Source organism: Chiloscyllium plagiosum, chromosome 22 (assembly GCF_004010195.1).
Source record: "Chiloscyllium plagiosum isolate BGI_BamShark_2017 chromosome 22, ASM401019v2, whole genome shotgun sequence".
Taxonomy (NCBI): Eukaryota; Metazoa; Chordata; class Chondrichthyes; order Orectolobiformes; family Hemiscylliidae; genus Chiloscyllium; species Chiloscyllium plagiosum.
The window spans coordinates 6,311,224-6,332,972 of record NC_057731.1 but is presented as its reverse complement, the minus strand read 5'-3'; the positions used below and the strand labels follow the sequence as shown (position 1 = coordinate 6,332,972).

At 43.7% G+C, this 21,749-nt stretch overlaps 1 protein-coding gene across 5 annotated transcripts in view; it reads right to left on the bottom strand.

Moving 5' to 3' along the window:
• Positions 1 to 21,749, bottom strand: part of ank3b (ankyrin 3b) — a 737,210-nt gene that overhangs the window by 374,524 nt on the left and 340,937 nt on the right. The window lies entirely within an intron of this gene.

Below are 21,749 nucleotides of genomic sequence, written 5' to 3'. Positions count from 1 at the left end.
CCAATTATCTCTCAGCCCCTGGGCCACAAGCCTCATTCCTGTTGAAGGGCTTATGCCCGAAACGTCAATTCTCCTGCTCCTCGGATGCTGCCTCACCTGCTGTGCTTTTTGAGCACTACACTATGGAGGAGGTGGAACATGATCCCTAAACTCCTAGCTCAGAGGCAAGGACACTACCACTGCACCACAGGCAACATGGTGGCTCAGTGATTAGCACCATTGCCTCACTTCGCCACGGACCTGGATTCAATTCTACCCTCGGGCGACTGTCTGTGTGGAGTTTGCACATTCTCTTCAAGTCTGCATGGGTTTCCTTCAGTTTCCTCCCACAGTCCAAAAATGTGCAGGTTAGGTGGAGTGGCTATGCTAAATTGTGCCATGGTGTTTAGGATGTGCAGGCTATGTGGATTAGCCATGATAAATGTAGGGTTACAGGGATAGGGTAGGGAGGAGGGTCTGGGTTGGATGTCCTTTGGCGGGCCAGTGTGGACTCAATGGGCTGAATGGCCTTTCACATAGTAGGGATAATGTGATTTGCTAAGAATCTAGCTCCTCTTTCCTATACTGGGTCGAAGGGCCTGATTGGTTGACAATGGTAGAGGAAGAACCAATTGTGCATCTTAACTAGAGGAGGCAGTTGTCTTTGCAATAACATGGTGTTTATTGCAATGACAGCTATGTTGTCTGAGTAACTATGTCTAACTAGCCAATCGGGAATGGTGGGCAGGTTTTCAGATGTCAGCTAAGCTAATCACTATAGAATTCCCATCCTGTTCCCTGTTCCAGTCATACCATTTACATCAAAGGGCCAGTTCAGCCTCTGGTCAATGGTAACCCCCACAATATTGGCAGTGGGGAATTCAGTGATGGTAAGGTCGTTGACTATCAAGGGGCAACAATTTGGTTCTATCTTGTTGGAGATAGTCATTGCCTGGCATCTATGTGGCATTTATGTTACCCTCTGTTTATCAACCTATTGTCCAGGTCTTGTTGCATTTGAACGTGGACTGTTTCAGTGTCTGAGGAGTCATGAATGATGCTGAACACAGTGCAATCATCAGCGAACATCCAACACTTCTGACCTTCTGACAGGGGGAAGGTCATTGACGAAACATCTGAAGATGGTTGGACCACAGACACAACGCTGTGGAACTGAGAAGCTCTTCTGGTGCAGTGGTAGTGCTGTAACTTTGAGCCAAAGAGATCTGGGTTCGAGACCCACCTGCTCCACAGGTGCATCATAACACTGCTGAATAGGTTGATCAGAAAAAGATTTACTTTGTGGACATGCTGGGTGGCTGAGATGATTGACCACCACCCTCCCCCAACAACCATGACCATCTAATGTAAGGAATTTCTCCAACAAACAGAAATTCTTTTTCCCCCCCTGTTCCCTTTGACTCTAGATTTGCTAGGAGTCCTTAATACCACACTCACTTTTCAGGAGTGAGTACCAGACACTCCCATTCTTTCGGCAAAACTCTTTTCCTCATTTCCCCACTAATTGTTCTACCAAACCTTTTCCATCTCCATCCCCAGTCATCGATTCCCTCATTTAAAATAACTGGCCCCTTCCCATCCACTTTATTCAGGCCCCTGACAACTTTATACAGTTCCATCCAATCTCCCCTCAGCTTCCCGTATTCCAAGGAATACAATGCCTCACGCAATCTTCCTGCTTTGTTGCAATTTTCCCTCATCAAATCCTCATCAAATTTCCAATGTACCCTGCCAAGTAAAATTACAACCTTTCTGTAATGAGGTGACCAGAACTGCACACAGTTTAGAAACAGTGGCCTGACTAGTGTTTTTAAACAATTCCAGCATAACTCCCCGGTCTTAAATTCAATGCCATGGCCAACAAAGGGAAGGAGTCAATTTCCTACCTTCCCCAGCTTATTGACCTGTCCATCCACCTTCTGGAATCGGTGGGCATTCAACCCCTCTACCCTCTCAATACCCTCCCAATTATTGCATGTGGGGTCAGTTAGCTGAAAGGATGATTTGTGATAGATGTCAATAGCGAGAGCTCACTTCCAGGACTGCCTGAGACCACCACAAGGGTCTAAATCTTACCTCTTGCCTGAAGTATTGTGACTCTCAAGTTCAGCTCATCACCAAATCACTTCTATCTAATAAGATATCAGTCTATGGCCCTCTGAGACTATAGCACCTTTAATTTTGTTAAATAGCATATTCCTTTGCCTCGTTCGACCTCTTCAAATGTATCCACTCTGATCTGAAGTGCATTCCAGTCATAGACAACACTCCAAGGGACTGGAGGGTGACCAGTTATGAGCTTGTTGAGCTACAAAATCAGGGAATAGCCCGCCTGATGGTCATAGCATGTTTTTGTAACTTCTCAGGGCGATATAAAGAGACTCCAGCTCCAACTTTTCAACCACTGGCCAGGATGACAGCCTCCAGATAAAATCCAGGCCTCAGATTGATTTTTAAATGATAGGCCGCAACCAGCATACACACTTCTGTATTCTAATTAGAAATAATTTCACATTTATTTTTCAGAGTAGAAAAATCAAATTTTGTTTCTGCCTTGAATACAAGGTGCATGTTTTTGAACATTGGAAAATTGATTTGGATAGGTTTAACCTTTTAAAATTATTATTTACCATGTATTTCAGAAAGCTGGACAGAAAGAGAAAAATAAGCTATTTCCTCATCTTAACTTGAGTTATTGAATGATTTTTCACAGCTTTTCAGGCAAGCACAAATGATCCAACTACAATCAGATGATTGAGGAAAAGTATAAAACATTTTGTTTTTCAGTACAGAGGGAGGAGAAAGAAAAACACTTGAGGAAACGTACACAAAGAGAGATAGAGAGAGACAGAAAACATTCACAAAACAGTGGACCCAATATTTAGAACCACAGAATTCCTACAGTGTGGAAAGAGGCCATTCAGCCCGTCGAGTCTGCACCGACCCTCCAAAGAGCATCCAACTTAGACCCATCCTGTATTAATCCCCACTAATCCACCTAATCTATGCATCCCTGGACACTAACCAACATTAAGGGAGACAACTTTACAGGCCCAATCCTTTCATGGTTAGAAGAGACAGGTAGATTCTGATGGCCAATACTTGGGCAAAATGGTGCAGTATTCTCCTAAAAATCTGAGAAAAAAAATCACTAAACCTCCCCGCCTTCTTACCATTACCTCAAATTCTGTCCATCACCTGCTGAAACAAACAAGATCAATTTCTAACCATGAAAAGGACTAGTTTCAGGCAAACTGTCCGATAGTCAACGAAACAGGAAATTAGTGCAAGAAACTTAAAAACCTTCACTTGTCAGATTCAGACCCTCTCCTTATAACTGGCTGGCTCTACCTAAATCATTCTGTCACCATTCAAGTTTCAGAATTCCAAACCATATTTCACTACCTACGTCATTGAGAGGCCCTCTGCTCGTCTATGTCAGACCAGCATTGCTCAGTCTGCACAATAGTAAAACATAAGCATGAATGAACTCCAGGATGGTCACTCCCTACTCTGAGTGAGCAAAGGCAGGACCATAACTCCTTAAGCTCCCTATCGTAATGGGGAGTTAGTCCAGCTGGGAATGCTTGCTGTCAATGACACAGACAAGAAACTGCCCAAGGCTCATTGGTAGCACTCTTACCACAGAGTCAGAAGGTAATACATTCACATCCTATTCCAGAAACTTGAGAACATAATGTGGACAGGTATTAGTTGCAATGCTGGACTTCTGGAGGTGCTACCTTTCATGTGGAATGTTAACATGGGACACATTGGCTTGCCTTGGTGAATAAAAAACGTCAAGGGCAGAGAGCTTGTCCTAGTGTCTCTGTCAATATTCTTTAATCACCATCTAACTCGTCATTAGTTGTGTTGGTTCTGAGTGGCATAACGGTGGGCACAAATGGCAGTCGAAGTAACAGTAGCTATTCTTTAGCTGAGATGCAAAGGAGTTTGACAGACTCGGAGAGCTTGCCTTGGCTGCATGGGCTGCCTTTCTTTTGATCTCCTACCACCAGGAGCTGACTGACCCTTTAGTGGCCTCAGAGTCCCAAGCTCTGACTGTGTAACCCATGTACAAAACCATCCAGCCTGACACCCACCAACCCATACAGCATCTCAAACTTCCATCTATAAACGACATGTGTTGACCAAGCAGAGACTTTTCTTCTCTCAAACAAAACTTCCTCAGTAATGTCTCTTTGCGGCCTGTTATTGTTAACTCCAGAAACGTGGAATGTATACAGACACGTCAATAATGCCAGAGCTCAGGTTGTTTTCATCTGCAATACCAGGGTCACTTTGCACTGTCACTTTAATAAACACAAGGAGGACGGCTATCCAATTATTGAGGAGTATTCAGGAGGGGTTAACCTGCTACTGTTTTTTTAAAATATAAAGTTGCCATTGTTTGCATCTTGCTTTTGCCATTATTTTGTGTGACCATCCTGGTTCCTCAGAATAACATTCAACACAGGAACAAAGTTGAACAAATTTGCTTTGGCCATGTTGTATCAAGGGCTTTTCCCATGTTGCTGTATCCTAAGCAGTCTTCACCTGACTGGTCTCTTTTGCTCCATTTCCTCAGAGACTGAAACTTCCAGTTCAACTGTATCTTGGAAATACAAACAGGAAGTGCTGAATAGACTCAGTACCAATGGAGAGAGAAACAGAGTTAAGGTGTCGAGTCTGGTGTGACCGTTCTTCAGAGCACCCAGGCATGTTAACTCTGATTCCTTCACCACAGAGGCTGCCTGACTTGCTCAAGATATTACACGTCCTGTTTTTACTTCAGATTTCCAGTATGTGTCTATTTTGATTTTCTTCGAGACACATTGCTCTGGTTTGCGTCGACTGAGAATGAATATCCCCAGCACCCGTGGCACCAGCCCTTTTACAGAGAGGTTATCATGGAGTCAGAGAGTTGTACAGCATGGAAACAGACCCTTCGGTCCAACTTGTCCGTGCCAACCAGATATCCTAAATTAATCTAGTCTCATTTGCCAGCACTTGGCCCATATCCCTCTAAGCCCTTCCTATTCATATACCCATTCAGATGTCTTTTAAATGCTGTAATTGTACCACCCTCCACCACTTCCTCTGGCAGCTGATTCCATACACACACAACCCTCTGTCTGAAAAAGTTACCCTTTAGGTCCCTTTTACATCTTTCCCCCTCACCTTAAACCTACGCCCTCTAGTTCTGGATTCCCCCACCCAAGGGAAAATACCTTATCTATTTACCCTATCCATGCCCCTCATGGTTTTATAAACCTCTACAAGGTCACCCCTCAACCTCCGACGCTCCAGGGAAAATAGCCCCAGCCTGTTCAGTGTCTCCCTGTAGCTCAAATCCTCCAACCCTGGCAACATCCTTGTAAATCTTTTCTAAACCCTTTCAAGTTTCACAACATCCTACCGATAGGAGGGAGCCCAGAATTGCACACAATATTCCAAAAGTGGCCTAACCAATGTCCTGTACAGCTGCAACAAGACCTCCCAACACCTTTACTCAATGGTCTGACCAATAAAGGAAAGCATACCAAATGATGTCTTCATTACCCTACCTACCTTCGACTCCTCTTTCAAGGAACCATGAACCTGCACTTCAAAGTCTTTGTTCAGCAACATTCCCCAGGACTTTACTATTAAGTGTATAACTGCTGCTCTGATTTGCCTTTCCAAAATGCAGCACTACGTATTTATCTAAATGAAATTCCATCTACCACTCCTCAGCCCATTGGCCAATCTGATCTAGATCCTGTTGTAATCTGAGGTAACCTTCTTGGCTGTCCACTGCACCTCCAGTTTTGGTGTCATGTGCAAACTTACTAACTATACTCATGCTCACATCCAAATCATTTATATAAATGACAAAAAGCAGTGGACCCAGCCCCGAACTTTGTGGCGCTCCACTGGTCACAGGCCTCCAATATGAAAGTGAACCCTCCACCACCACCCTCTGTCTTCTACCTTCAAACCAGTTCTGTCTCCAAATGGCTAGTTCTCCCTGTATTCAGGGAGAACCTTGCTAACCAGTCTACCACGAGGAACCTTGTCGAATGCCTTACTAAGTCCATATAGACATCCTCACTGATTGATCTCTGCTTTACAAAGGAGATACATTTACACTGTTGTCAGCACACCTTGTGCAGTGTCAGAATAAAGGAGAAAATGAGAACTGCAGATGCTGCAGAGTCAAAGTTGAAACATGTGGCACTGAGAAAGCACAACAGATCAGGCAGCACCCGAGGAGTCAACACTTTGGGCATAATTTATGCCTGAAACATCGACTCTACTGCTGCCTGACCTGCTGTGCTTTTCCAACGCCACAGTGTCAGAATAGCATAACGCACCCCAGTGTTTTCTCACCAAGACCCAATTTGTAGGCATTAAAATTGCTGTGATCGCAAATGGAGAACTGTGAGAGAGGGAGATATGTGACACAAAGTCCCTTCATTGAAAAGTCAAACAGTCTTTTCCTTAACTTTGGCAAGATCCCCATCTCCCACAGACATTCTCGCAGATTATATTCTATTCTATAATCTTTAATGCTGCTTCCAGCAGGACTAACATCAGAATAGGACAATTTAGGAGAACATAACGATGACACAGAATGAGCACCGTCAAATAATCTAATTTAGAAATGGAAGGAGCCATTCTCATAACCAGCAGCTCCGATCAACATCCATTCACCTTGGTCTCTGAAGGAGCTTTAGTCTTTTACACTGAGATCAGCTTGATGCAAGGGAGACGTTACCTTGATGAAAAGTGTTGTTCCATTACTGAGTGCCTGCCCAAAGGAATGTGGACATAAAATCAGAAACTACTGGAAAACCTAGCAGGTCTGGCAGCATCTGTGGAGAGAGAAAGCAGAGTCCAAGTTTCATGTCCAATGACCCTTGTTCAGAATTGGACTTGAAATGTTAACTCTGCTTTCTCACCAAAGATGCTGCCAGGTTTGTTGAGTTTCCCCCCAGCAATTTCTGTTTTTGCTGATGATTTCCAGTGTTTGCAGTTTTTTCATTTTTTTTTTGTTTAAAGGAAAGTAGATACTAAACACTGATCCTTCCAGAGCATGTCCTGAGGAGATGTGTGACTGATATGGTTTACTGAAAACATCTGCAGATTCAAATTAGAATTAGTTTTATTGTCACATGTAGTCATATGAGTACAGTCAAAAGTTAACAAGTTGCCACTTATGGCACTATCTTAATGCTCAGTTACTGCTTTGTGAGGTCACAGCAGATCAATGGGATGGGACCAAGCAGTTGAAGGGTGGGGTGCTTGAGAAGACGAGGTAGGAAAGGGGTGATGAAAGCATGGCACAGCAGAATGGTATCAACCTGGTGCGGTCAGCAGCACCAACAACTATCTTCAGGGGGTTTTACAGGTAAAGCTCTCATGCTACCGAAAGAAATACCCTCAAGATCGCAACTCAAAGCCAGAATGGAGTTTTAATACAGTGTTTGATGGATTAAATAGCTTATTTAAAAGGGCTTTAGTTCTAATTCCAGAAATATTATCAGAAGGGGAGTACCTCCATTTAACCAGCAAGAAAAATAGAACTTGCATTTCTGCCAATCCTTTCCGAACCCAGGGCTTCCTCAAAGTGCTTTCCAACCAATACAGCAGTTTCAAAGTTAAATTTTTGATTTGGTTTTATTTAGAGTCATAGGTACAGTCATAGAGATGTACAGCACAGAAATAGACCCTTCAGTCCAACTTGTCCATGCCAAACAGATATCCTAAATTAATCTAATCCCATTTGCTAGCATTTGGCCCATATCCCTCTCAACCCTTCTTATTTATGTATCCATCCAGGTGCCTTTTAAATCTGATTTATTATTGTCACATGTAGGAGGAGAAAGTGAGGTCTGCAGATGCTGGAGATCAGAGCTGGAAATGTGTTGCTGGAAAAGCGCAGCAGGTCAGGCAGCATCCAGGGAACAGAAGAATCGACGTTTCGGGCATAAGCCCTTCCTGAAGAAGGGCTTATGCCCAAAACGTCGATTCTCCTGTTCCCTGGATGCTGCCTGACCTGCTGAGCTTTTCCAGCAACACATTTCCAGCTATTGTCACATGTACCTAAGTACAGTGAAAAATTTCGTACTGCATGCAGTATAGGCAGATCATACCATACAAAGTGCACTGTAAGAGAACAGAGCAAGGAATACAATGTTACGGCTGCAAAGAAGGCTCACAAAGAGCAAGATCAACATAAAATTTAGAATTTGAGAGATTCATTCAGAAGTCTAATAACAGTGGAGAAGAAGCTCTTAAATCTGTTAATAGTGGGCGGCACGGTGGCACAGTGGTTAGCACTGCTGCTTCACAGCGCCAGAGACCCTGGTTCAGTTCCCGCCTCAGGCGACTGTCTGTGTGGAGTTTGCACATTCTCCCCGTGTCTGCATGGGTTTCCTCTGGGTTCTCCGGTTTCCTCCCACAGTCCAAAAAATGTGCAGGTTAGGTGAATTGGCCGTTTGAAGGGGTAAATGTAGGGAAATGGGTCTGGGTGGGTTGCTGTTCGGCAGGTCGGTGTGGACTTGTTGGGCCGAAGGGCCTGTTTCCACACTGTAAGTAATCTAATCTAATCTAAAGCTTTAATCTCTTCTGAAATGTAGAAAACATGTCAGCCAACTTTTTGCGCAGAGGGTGGTACGTGTATGGAATGAGCTGCCAAAGGAAGTGGTGGAGGCTGGTACAATTGCAGGGTTTGGAGGGATATGGCCGGGTGCTGGCAGGTGGGACTAGATTGGGTTGGGATATCTGGTCTGCATGGATAGTTTGGACCGAAGGGTCGGTTATACATCTCTATGACTCTAATTGTGCGTTTTCACCAAGTTGTGTAAAGAACAATATGAAAATGGCCTAATCTGTTTCTGCTAATGGTTGTGGAATAAATATTGCCCAGGCCATTATGGGAATGTTTTGGATATGAAGAGATTGGCTACATTTGCTGTCCTCACCATGCGTGTTTTATTGCTGTTAAATGCTACATAACAGATTATGTAATCATAACTGTATCTTTTAGCAGATTTTGTGCAGTGTGTAACATGTAATAATATTCTAGTACTTATTTGTGTAGATAGCAGCTTAATGCTGAAGAATGTATTCCTCCAAATAAATTACAAATCTTGACAAGGTAATTAATATCCTCAAACTTCACTTCCAGATCCTCATCTCCGTAAAATTTCAAACAATTCAATCAGAAATTATACACTGGGTTTGTCTCTTGAGGGTTGAAAGGAACAACAACTTCCATTTGTGTAGTGCCTTTCATGTCGTAAATTATCCCATGGCACCTCACAGCAGTGGAAGAAAGCTTTTACACTGAGACACTGGGAAGGATGATGGGGTTACAGAGACATGACATGACCAGATTGGAAGGATATGAGCATAATATGTGAAAACAGAGGCAATGTTGGACTGGGTGTGAACATGGGTCACCAAACACAAGGGTGAATGGAACTTGGTGAGCATAAAACAATGGGCAGCAGAGTTTCAGAAGAACACAAGGCTTCTTTCTGCTGCTGCTTTTAGTAATGAACACCGAATGTCACATGGAAGGCCAACAGTGGCTGAAAACAAAGACGTTTTATGAGAAAACGCTAATTTTTTTGTTTCATGGTTAGTCGTGGTTGGAGATTGCTGGATTTAAAGAAAATGTGAATAATGCCATTCTCTGGTTTCTCCGAGCTGGTTTTGCGGCTAATTCAAAAGACATTGTGTCCCTCCACTGATTGGCTAAAACAATCCATTGACCAAATAAAGGGAAAACAGCATGGTGCGCTGAATGAATAGTGGTTATTTGAATGTTTTCATTGGGTAAAATAACACAATTATATTGACATGATTAGATACCGTCATGGCGTTCACTTTTGCGATACTCCACCTCACATCAATACTGAAAGCAGTATTTCTAACTGTGTGGACACACATTATAAAATATAAATATAAATACAAAATATAAATAACTTTCAGTTCACACCAGACTTATTAGGCCAACAACAGTTTACAGCTGAAGGAGAAAATAAGTGACAATACTGCTATATTTAATTAAATATCTATTAAATGAGAGGATGAGGGTAATGCCGAAGACAAAAGGAACTGCAGCTACTATTTATAATATTTGCATGCCACTTAACAAAAACGTTTACTGTGGGATTTAACTCCTCAGAGTCAAGATATGATGAACTGTAAAATATGTTTAATATATTCATATCAACATTCTGCATTTTAAATGGGGGTGGTGACCTAGTTAAAATGAATGCCTTGATAACTGCACTCAGCATTTGTATCACGCAAGGCATTTTTAAGGTCAGAAACTGAATTTTTAAGAATTGATCACTGCTATGAAGTCTGAACAGGCAAGGTCCTTTTTCAAAGGCCAGTTCAGAGGCAAGAAATTCTTGAGAATGGCAAGGAAATGACCATCAACAAGAGATAAACTCAGCGACCATAATTCTATTAGATTTAAAACAGTGATGGAAAAGGATCTAAAAGTTGAAGTTCTAAATTGGAGAAAGGCCAGTTTTGACGGTATTCGGCAAGAACTTTCAAAAGCTGATTGGGGGCAGATGTTCGCAGGAAAAGGGACGGCTGGAAAATGGGAAGCCTTCAGAAATGAGATAACAAGAATCCAGAGAAAGTATATTCCTGTCAGGGTGAAAGGGAAGGCTGGTAGGTATAGGGAATGCTGGATGACTAAAGAAATTGAGGGTTTGGTTAAGAAAAAGAAGGAAGCATATGTCAGATATAGACAAGATAGATCGAGTGAATCCTTAGAGGAGTATAAAGGAAGTAGGAGTATACTTAAGAGGGAAATCAGGAGGGCAAAACGGGGACATGAGATAGCTTTGGCAAATAGAATTAAGGAGAATCCAAAGGGTTTTTACAAATAGATTAAGGACAAAAGGGTAACCAGGGAGAGAATAGGGCCCCTCAAAGATCAGCAAGGCAGCCTTTGTGTGGAGCCACAGAAAATGGGGAGATACTAAATGAATATTTTTGCATCAGTATTTACTGTGATAAAGGATATGGAAGATATAGAATGCAGGGAAATAGATGGTGACACCTTGCAAAACGTCCATAATACATAAAGGTGGATAAAGCCCCAGGACCTGATCAGGTGTACCCTAGAACTCCGTGGGAAGCTAGAGAAGTGATTGCTGGGCCTCTTGCTGAGCTATTTGTATCATCGATAGTCACAGGTGAGGTGCCAGAAGACTGGAGGTTGGCTAATGTGGTGCCACTGTTTAAGAAGGGCGGTAAGGACAAGCCAGGGAACTATAGACCAGTGAGCCTGACGTTGGTGGTGGGCAAGGTGTTGGAGGGAATCCTGAGGGACAGGATGTACATGTATTTGGAAAGGAAAGGAAAGGACTGATTAGGGATAGTCAACATGGCTTTGTTCATGGGAAATTATGTCTCACAAATTTGATTGAGTTTTTTGAAGAAGTAACAAAGAGGATTGATGAGGGCAGAGTTGTAGATGTGATCTATATGGACTTCAGTAAGGTGTTCGACAAAGTTCCCCATGGGAGACTGATTAGCAAGGTTAGATCTCACGGAATACAGGGAGAACTAGCCATTTGGATACAGAACTGGCTCAAAGGTAGAAGACAGAGGGTGGTGGTGGAGGGTTGTTTTTCAGGCTGGAGGCCTGTGACCAGTGGAGTGCCTCAAGGATCGGTGCTGGGCCCTCTACTTTTTGTCATTTGCATAAATGATGTGGATGCAAGTATAAGAGGTACAGTTAGTAAGTTTGCAGATGACACAAAAATTGTAGTTGACAGCGAAGAGGGTTCCCTCAGATTACAACAGGATCTTGACCAGATGGGCCAATGGGCTTTGAAGTGGCAGATGGAGTTTAATTCAGATAAATGCGAGATGTTGCATTTTGGGAAAGCAAATCTTAGCAGGACTTATACACATAATGGTAAGGTCCTAGGGAGTGTTGCTGAACAAAAAGACCTTGGAGTGCAGGTTCATAATTCCTTGAAAGTGGAGTCACAGGTAGATAGGATAGTGAAGGCGGCGTTTGGTATGCTTTCCTTTATTGGTCAGAGTATTGAGTACAGGAGTTGGGAGGTTATGTTGCAGCTGTACAGGACATTGGTTAGGCCACTGTTGGAATATTGCGTGCAATTCTGGTCTCCTTCCTATCGGAAAGATGTTGTGAAACTTGAAAGGGTTCAGGAAAGATTTACAAGGACGTTGCCAGGGTTGGAGGATTTGAGCTGTAGGGAAAGGCTGAACAGGCTGGGGCTGTTTTCCCTGGAGCATCGGAGGCTGAGGGGTGACTTTATAGAAGTTTACAAAATTATGAGGGGCATGGATAGGATAAATAGACAAAGTCTTTTCCCTGGGGTCAGGGAGTCCAGAACTAGAGGGCATAGGTTTAGGGTGAGAGGGGAAAGATATAAAAGAGATCTAAGGGGCATCTTTTTCACACAGAGGGTGGTACATGTATGGAATGAGCTGCCAGAGGAAGTGATGGAAGCTGGTACAAATGCAACATTTAAAAGGCCTTTGGATGGGTATATGAATAGGAGGGATATGGGCCAGGTGCTGGCAGGTGGGACCAGATTGGGTTGCGATATCTGGTCAGCATGGACGGGTTGGACCAAAGGGCTGTTTCCATGCTGTATATCGGTATGACTCTCTAACATTCAATATCATTCCTATCACAGAATTGCCCCCCACCATAATCATGGGGATTATTAATGACCAGAAATTGAACTGGACCAGCAAAGGTGGCAACAAGAGCAGGTCAGAGGCTAAGAAGCTAGTGTCTCATCTCCTGACTCCCGAAAGCCTGTCCACCATCTACAAGGCACAAGTCAGGAGTGTGACAGAATACTCCTCACTTGCCTGGATGGGGACAGCTCCAACATCAGTCAGAAAGCTTGACACAGTCCAGGACAAAGCAGCCCACCTGATTGGTTGCCCATCCACCACCTTCAACTTTCAATCCCTTCACCTACCAATGCACAGTGGCAGCAGTGTGTACCATCTACAAAATGCACTGCAGAAACTCACCAAGGCTCCTCTGACATCACCTTCCAATCCATTTACAATGGAAATGGCAGCAGATCCATGGGTAAATGGATACATGCCACCACCTGCAAATGACGCTCCAAACCACTCCCCACCCGGACTTCAATGGTACTGGGTGAAAATCTCCAAACTCCCTTGGTGGTAGCACTGGAGGTGTCCCTGCAGCACGTGAACAGCAGTTGTTCAAGATGTGTAGTTGCGACAGTCAAGAAGGTCGGGGGCTCAGGAAATTTGGCATGTCCATAAGGAACCTCACCAACTTCGATAGATTCACCATTCAAAAAGCATACTGTCCAGGTGCATGATGGCCAGATATGGCAACTGCTCTGACAAAGAACTGTAAGAAACTACAAAAGGTGGTGTGCGCAGCCCAGGCCCTCACGAAAGCCAACATCCCATCTTCATGGATTCCATTTACACGGCTCGCTGCCACGGAAAGGCTGCCAACATCATCAAAGACCCATTGTACTCCAGTAATGATCTCCTAAAACCACTTCCGTCAGGCAGAAGATGCAGAAGCACCAGCAGGTTCAAGTACAGCCTCTTCCTGGCTGTTATTAGACCGATGAATGGACTCTGTAGCCCCGAATACTGCTGATCTTGCCTGGAGCACACCATGTTCAATGTAACCTGTACGCAGCTGTCTACGTCTTTTCAACCTGTACATCCTTGCTTACTACGATCTGCCTGTACTGCTCATAAACAAAGCATTTCACCGTATTTCAATACGTGACAATAAAAATCAATCAAGAAGGCAACTCACCATCACTTTCTTAAAGGCAATTAAGGATTAAGAATAAATATTGGGGGCGGGGATCCAAAATGGCAGCATCCTGTTAGGATCACGTTGGCTGGGCTCTGCACTGCAATACTGACCTGACAGATTCAGAACCCATCCCAAACACTTTACTGCGAGTAAAAACACAGTAAAGGAGCTGGAAATCTGAAAATAAAATGGACTTACCTTTGTCCTTGCAGCTGGAGAATGCCGAAGAAAGGAGGAAGCTCGCTTGAGGCTGGGGCCACGGCCCAGCCCTCTGAAGCAGCGGGTTTGCTTACTCGCGGTTGAGGAGTCAGCCAAATCTCACGAGGTACTGGGGAGGCAGATCCAGGGGAAAAAAAAACGAAGAGAAGCTGGCTCCTGTACCTGCTTGGCTGCAAGACTTGGGAAGAAGCACCGATGACCCCGAGTGTCGGGCTGCAGGGGTAGGGGCTGAGACTGACTCGAGGAGAAAGTGAGGTCTGCAGATGCTGGAGATCAAAGTTGAAACTTCATTGCTGGAACAGCACAGCAGGTCAGGAATTCCTGAAGAAGGGCCTGTGCCCGAAACGTCGAATCTCCTGTTCCCTGGATGCTGCCTGACCTGCTGTGCTGTTCCAGCAATAAAGTTTCAACTGAGACTGACTCCTCCAAGTGTTAGACAAGTAAACTAAAAATAAATATGTCACCTATCCCTTAACATGGCTTAGAGATTAAAAATGAATGCTCGATCCACCCCGGACATCATTTCATGCAACTTATTACCAGAAAGGAAACCCCACCAAGTCCTTTTTAAAGAAAAGAGTATAGGGGTTGGGAGGTCATATTGCAGCTGTACAGGACATTGGTTAGGCCACTGTTGGAATATTGCGTGCAATTCTGGTCTCCTTCCTATTGGAAGGATGTTGTGAAACTTGAAAGGGTTCAGAAAAGATTTACAAGGATGTTGACAGGGTTGGAGGATTTGAGCTATGGGGAGAGGCTGAACAGGCTGGGGCTGTTTTCCCTGGAGCATTGGAGAATGAGGGGTGACCTTAAAGAGGTTTATAAAATCATCACGGGTATGGATAGGGTAAAGAGACAAAGTCTCTTCCCTGGGGTCGGGGAGTCCAGAACTAGAGGGCATAGGTTTAGGGTGAGAGAGGAAAGATATAAAAGAGACCTAAGGGGCAACTTTTTCACACAGAGGGTGGTACGTGTATGGGATGAGCTGCCAGAGGAAGTGGTGGAGGTTTTGTATAGTGATCCTCTTGCCGTAGTCCTCACCAATGGTGTACGGTCAAGCAATATTAATGTTTATAGGGGCAGTCGACATGGCTGTCCCATGTCACTACTGCTTTTCACATTGGTGATCTAACCGCTGGTGGAGGCAGTACACAGGGTTCCCAATATAACCGCTCCACAAGGGAGACAAAGTCACATAAGATCGCACTGTACGCAGATGGTGTTCTTGTCTTCTTATCAAACCCAACAGTCTCAGTGCCACACCTGATACAATGCATCAATCTATTTGGTGACTTCTCGGGTTATAAGATCAATTTTGCAAAGTCAGAGGCCATGACCATGGGTGATCTCCTGAGAGTGCCTGATGGATCTTGGTTCCCTTTTAGATGGTCGCAGGGGGGACTTTCTCTACTTAGGTATATTTATTACTTCCGTTTTGATTGGTTATTTAAAGCCAATTGTGCCCATTTATTCTGTGAAACAAGTGGGACCTTCGTAGATGGGAGGCGCCTCCGATCTCCTGGTTAGCCCTTATTAAAATGAACATTCTGTCCTGCCTTTTGTATCCTATTAAATGTTTCCTCTGCTTTTTAATAAGCAAATATTTAGAAGACTGAACAGCTGGTTCAGTTCTTTTATCTCGTGTCACAAGCGGCTCCAAATGAAATTGACTAAAGTGCAGTTACCTTACAGACTGGGAGGAGTGGGCCTCCCAGACATCTAAAACTGTCAGTTAAGCTGGTTGCTATCTCATGTAAATGATTGGGCCCAGGGAAACCCTCACTCACTTGAGTTGGATTTCGAAGCATCTCAGGCAAGCTGCCCTCTTGTTAGCCTGTTGTTCTTAGACAAAATGAAAACAGCTATGGAATATTACCATAGGCCAACAGTCATCAATACTGTCAAGACATGGAGAGCAATGAGTCAGGGTGAGGATAATATTGCCAAAACATCATTTTTGACATCCACAGTTGGTATGCCAGGCTTTCAGCCAGGGATGGGTTTAAACTATGGGCAGCTACGGGCGCATCTTACCTGGGTGATTTACTCGAAGGGGACATATTGATGTCCTTTGACCAGTTGGCTTGGGAATATGAATTGCCCAGTAGGGACCTCTTTCATTTATTTCAAATTAGAAACTTCATACAAAAAGAGACCACACTTGTAACTGATCCCTATAATTCCAACATGGAGAAGAGGGTGTTGAGTGCTGAGGGTACATTATTTGTTAGCAACGCTTATCATCTACTGGGAGAGGGTCCCTCGGACAAGATCGAATGGCTCTGTAAGGTATCGGACAGGGAGGTGGACGTTGAGATCTCTTCTAAAGTATGGGAGGATATCTGAGAAAATGCAAGGAGGATCTCAATTTGCAACAGGACCCACACCTTGCAGTTGAAGATTCTTCACAGGGTCCATGGCCCTAAATTGCCTTGCTAAATTTAAAGTGGGAGCATCTCCAATGTGTCCTAAGTGTAAAGTGAGCATGGGCACGATTACTCATTGTCTTTGGTCCTGCCACAGACTACAGACATACTGGAGCGCTGTGGTAGGCGAAATAGAGGTGTTGGGAACAGATGGACCCGGTATCTCTTCTTCTTGGCTTTGTTAATTCACTTTCATTAGATGCACACACACAAAAAAAGGCTTTTCAGTCTCCTCACTTTTTGTGCAAGACAGAACATTCTATTAGGATGGGTGTTGGAAAGTCCTTTGGGGTTGGCGGGCGGCTGTAAGCTAGTCATGGAGCACATCCCCTTAGACTTTCCTGCAAGTACGGTGCACCATAAAACGGAGAATTTCTATCAGATGTGGCGGCCCTTTTTGGACTATCTGGGTGCAGATTTGTCTGCCACATTAATAAGAACCTTTATATAGCTATGGCAATTCTATATAATGAATCTGGTATCCAGAGGGAAGGAACGACGAATTTACGAATATGTATAAATGTATCTGCTCAATGATCAAGGGCTATTGCTTTGTTTTGCTGAGCTGTATTATGATTATCATCATTATTGTTCAGAATTTCCTTTTTTAGTTAAGTTTTTAGTTATTATTTATTTATGTAATTAGTGGGTTTGTTCTTAAATATTGGTTTGAATTGTTTGGTTTTGTATTTGTTGTAATATTCAAATGAAAAAAATTCTTTTTTTTTAACAAAAATATATTTGAAAAAAATATATAATGCCCGTATCCCATGAACAACTGAAAATAAAATACAGATGGGTGGATTACCTCCATACCAATCTTTTTGCCTTCCAGGAATATATCCAAACGTGTATTGGGCTCACTTAAGTTATTGGCTCTGTAATGCAGTTAGCTAATGAGGACTAGCCTGACCCATAGGGTGAAATTGTATGGAGGTGACATGGTTCTAGGCCACCAGCTAGAGCTACCACTGAGGTAGCAGGAACCCTGCTCTTTGAAGAAGGTCTTCTACACCAAGAGGGGAGAGAATATCCTCCCTCTACTTATGTTAAATTCACCATGGGATCACTCAAGGCTTCATCTACTCCACATCTTAAATCCATTGGATTACAGTTTCCAAATAGAATGGATGCTTAGGTAAACAACACAACTATCTTCCCACTTTTCAATTATTAGGCATCACTTATTCATTTATTGCACTAAAGAAAGAAATCAGCTGAAACTTCATTAATTTTAATGGCTGTTTTGTTTAAAATGGATGGTTAAAATTGCCCGAATCAACTGATCTGGTTTATGAGTGTACAGTTATATTTAAAGGCACATTACCACAATCTGCATTTCTACAGCATCTTTACAATCATAAAATTCAGTTCTGGGCACGTTACTTAAGAATGTTAAAGCCCTCGAGAGAGAGAGAGAGAGTGCAACGGAGATTTACTGGAATGCAACCAGGAATGAGGAATTTTAGATACAAGGCAAGATTAGAGAAATTGGCCTTATTCTCCTTGGAGTAGAGAAGATGAAGAGGTGACCTTATTGAGGCGTTCAAAATTTGGAACTGGTCTTGACAGGGTAGAGAAGGATATTCTGTTTCTACCAATTGGCATGTAAGTAGCTAGGGGGTCACAATATCAAAATTGTCACCAAGAAAGCTACGAGCGAGATGAGGGGAAGTGTCTTTACTCAGAGCTGTTAGGATTTGGGTTGTGCTGTCTGGGAGAGTTGTGGAGGCAGATTCCATAATAGGTTTCAAAAGACAGCTGGACACATATTTGGAAGCCATGAAGTTACAGGGCTACGGAGATAGAGTTGGTGAATGGGCCTAGCTGGGTAGCTCTTTCAGGAGTCGGTCAGACACACATGGGTCAAATGGCCTCCTGCTGTATTGTAAAATTCTATGATAAAATGTCCTATCACAAGAGAGTGTAAATCAGACAAAACAATTTGACAATGACCTGAAGGGTGAGCTATTATGGCAGTTGATCAAACAGTTATTCAGAAGAATTAAGTTTTAAGGAGTACCTTAAAGGAGGACAGGGAGAGGCATGGAGAGGCAGAGGGGTTTTGGGCAGGCAATTCCAGAGTTTGAGGCCCTCTCAGCCAAAGGCCTAACTTTATTAGAGGTCTGAACGAATCTCTCAAATTTCAAATCTAACGGTGATCTTGCTTATTCTGCACCTTCTGTGCAGCCGTAACTTTATATTCCTCACTCTGTTCTATCACCCTGTGATCTTTGTATGTTATGATCTGCCTGAACTGCTCACAAAACAAAACTTTTTCACTGTACTGAGGTACACGTGACAATGATAAATTAAATGAAATCACAAAAGACTGTAATAAGTCAAATCGGGGAGAAGTCAAATCAGAATTCAAGGAGCGCAGAGATTTCAGGTGGTTGCAGGGCAAGTGAAGTTTATAGAAAGATAGAAGTTGAAGCTATGCAGGAAACCAAACCAAGTGTGAATTTTAAAGGTATGCATTCTTTGGCCAGTTACCAATAGATAGACTGTTAGCCTCAGCCTAGGGAGGGGGACAACATTAAAGGTGAAGCCTTGGGGTAAGTGAATAGTTTTAAGTGTCTGGGGTCAGTGGTGGCAAACAACGGAAGTACAGAAATAGAAATTCAGCAACAGTCTAGTTGCCGTTGGAGTAAGTGGATGAAGTGGAGCGTTACTTGATGGAAAAGTATTTAGTGGAAAGGAAGACTCAAAAAGATGATTGTGACATCGACTGTGTTATGGTTAATTCAAACAACATGTTCAGACACATGAGGGAGGACACATCCAGGGCAAGTAGGACTTGGGAACCTGGGCCTTCAGACTCAGAGGCAGGGACATTACCGCTGTACCACAAGAGCCCCAGAGTTAGGAACCGCAGAAACTTGGCAACGTCAAGGAACAATGAACCGACACCAATGCAGAGGCTGACTGTGATGGATGTGTGGTGTAACAGGAAAAGGCCAGCACCTGAAACCAGTGAGCTTTCGTGGTAAGAACAGAGAAAGTGTTTAAGAGATTGAAACAATCTGGTCATTTATTTCAGCGAGAGAGAGAATGGGGTGGGGGGTGTGGTGAAGGGAGAGATGGAGGTGAGTCTGCCAGGAAAGAGAACAGGAAGTCCTGAGAGCACCAAATGGAAAAAAAAACATGGTGTCTGAGAGTCACAGACACAGCGGCTTGGAAGGGGAAGGGGCGACTGGCAGCAGGAATAGACAAGGGCGATCTCCCAGATGGATGGTGATCTCAAATAAAACAGCATAAGTAGCACTGTAGGGCTTCTATGAATCTATGAAGCTAAGGAGAGGAGAGGGAGAGTGGGAGCTGATGGCTGTTAGTGAGCAGGAGGTTGATGGCAGAACCAGATGGTGAGAGCTCAGATCCAGACTGCTGAGGTTTGGAGGTGGGAAGTGAACAGCAGTCCATCAGAGCGATCACAGTGCCATGGACACAGGTTCAATCCCAGCCTCGGGCTTCTGTCTACATGGAGCTTGTATATTTTCCTCATGCCTGCGTGGGTTTCCTCCAGATGCTCCAGTTTCCCCCCACTGTCTAAATATGTGCAGGTTAGTTGGATTAGCTGACATGCTAAATGGCCCCATAGTGACCAGGGATATGCAGGCTGGATGGGTAAGCCGTGGGAAATGCAAGGTTACAGGGATAGAGTACAGAGTGTCGAGTGTCAAGTCGAGAGGAGAGTAGAGAGGAGAGAGGAGAGAAGCTTCATTTGACATTTCGACCATATACAGCTGGTACAATAAAAATGAGACAGTGTTCCTCTATGACTAAGAAGCTATGTGAACACACAGACTACACAAGAGTGCAGTCATACACAGGGCAGCATAAAGTGCATAGAAAAGTGCAAAACATGCAAGACAGCACAATAATTCCTGACAAGACAAAACAACAGCCACAGTGGTGGACAAATTACAATGCACCAATGAATTTGGGTCGCCATAGTCTTACTAGACCATAGGGGCTGCTCTCTTATTAGAGAGAGAAGCGACTGATGGTGTTTTAACCTGAGGGCCACCAGACCGCAGGCAAGGGGAGAGGTTGAGAAGGCAAGTCCTTCATGGTAACCTCAAACCAGTGATGGGAATTGAACCCATGCTGTTAACAATGAATGATCATTAATAAAACATTATTTTTGCAGCAATTCAAAAAGTCGTCCAAAAATTGCAAGTGGAATGGAGTGTGATCGTACAATGTTAAGGAACCTGATGGCTTGGGGGAAGAAACGATTGCATAGTAGAAGATTGGGTTGGGTTGGGTGCTCTTCAGAGGGTCGGTGTGGACTTGATGGGGCAAATGGCCTCTTTCAGCATTGTCGGGATTCTACGATTCTATTCTATTTTATGATTCGAAGTCAGAAGCTAACAAAGACAGTAGATATTGGTGATCTTCTCAATGACCAGCACCAATATCATCCCCTGTATCCCCAATTAAACTTTATATTGATTATTTTCCATTTGACTGGTTGCAATTTAGCCAAATAAAGTGCAGATTTGACAACATTTCAAGTATTTGCCCTTTCCTAACATCATCGTATGGTGTTAAAACCCAAACAGGTTACATTCCCTTGTTTTCTCTTTAAACCCCACATCTCTAGTGCCTGTCTTGTTTGTAAATGCTGATGAGGTCACAGAAGTGTGATGGTACAAATCCAACCGTACTGAAACCAGTGAGCACAGATTCTTCATAACGCTCATCCAATTATACGGCTATAAGTTTATCTGCCTCAAATTTCTCTTCCTGAAGCGAATGATATTCCCATTGAGAGGAGTTGGGGGGGGGGGGAAACACCGCCCTGCTTCAGATCCTCAGTTCTACCAGAATGACAGGAGACACATGATGGCCTTTATTGAGGCGACACCAGTCTATAACTCCTCCAAGCTGGAAGGGAAAACATTTAGCAAACCAAATGCCCAATATACAAATCTACCACTTTGGTGCATTGCTGTCATACAGTAATCTGCTGCAATATAAGGTTCCTGCATCAGATAATTTTCTTACACCTATCCATTTTTTTGCCTGGGTACGCCCTATCCATTTTTTAGGGCGGCACGGTGTCACAGTGGTTAGCACTGCTGCCTCACAGCGCCAGAGACCCGGGTTCAGTTCCCGCCTCGTCTGTGTGGAGTTTGCACATTCTCCCCGTGTCTGCGTGGGTTTCCTCCGGGTGCTCCGGTTTCCTCCCACAGTCCAAAAATGTGCAAGTCAGGTGAATTGGCCATGCTAAATTGCCCATAGTGTTCGATGCAGGGGTAAATGTAGGG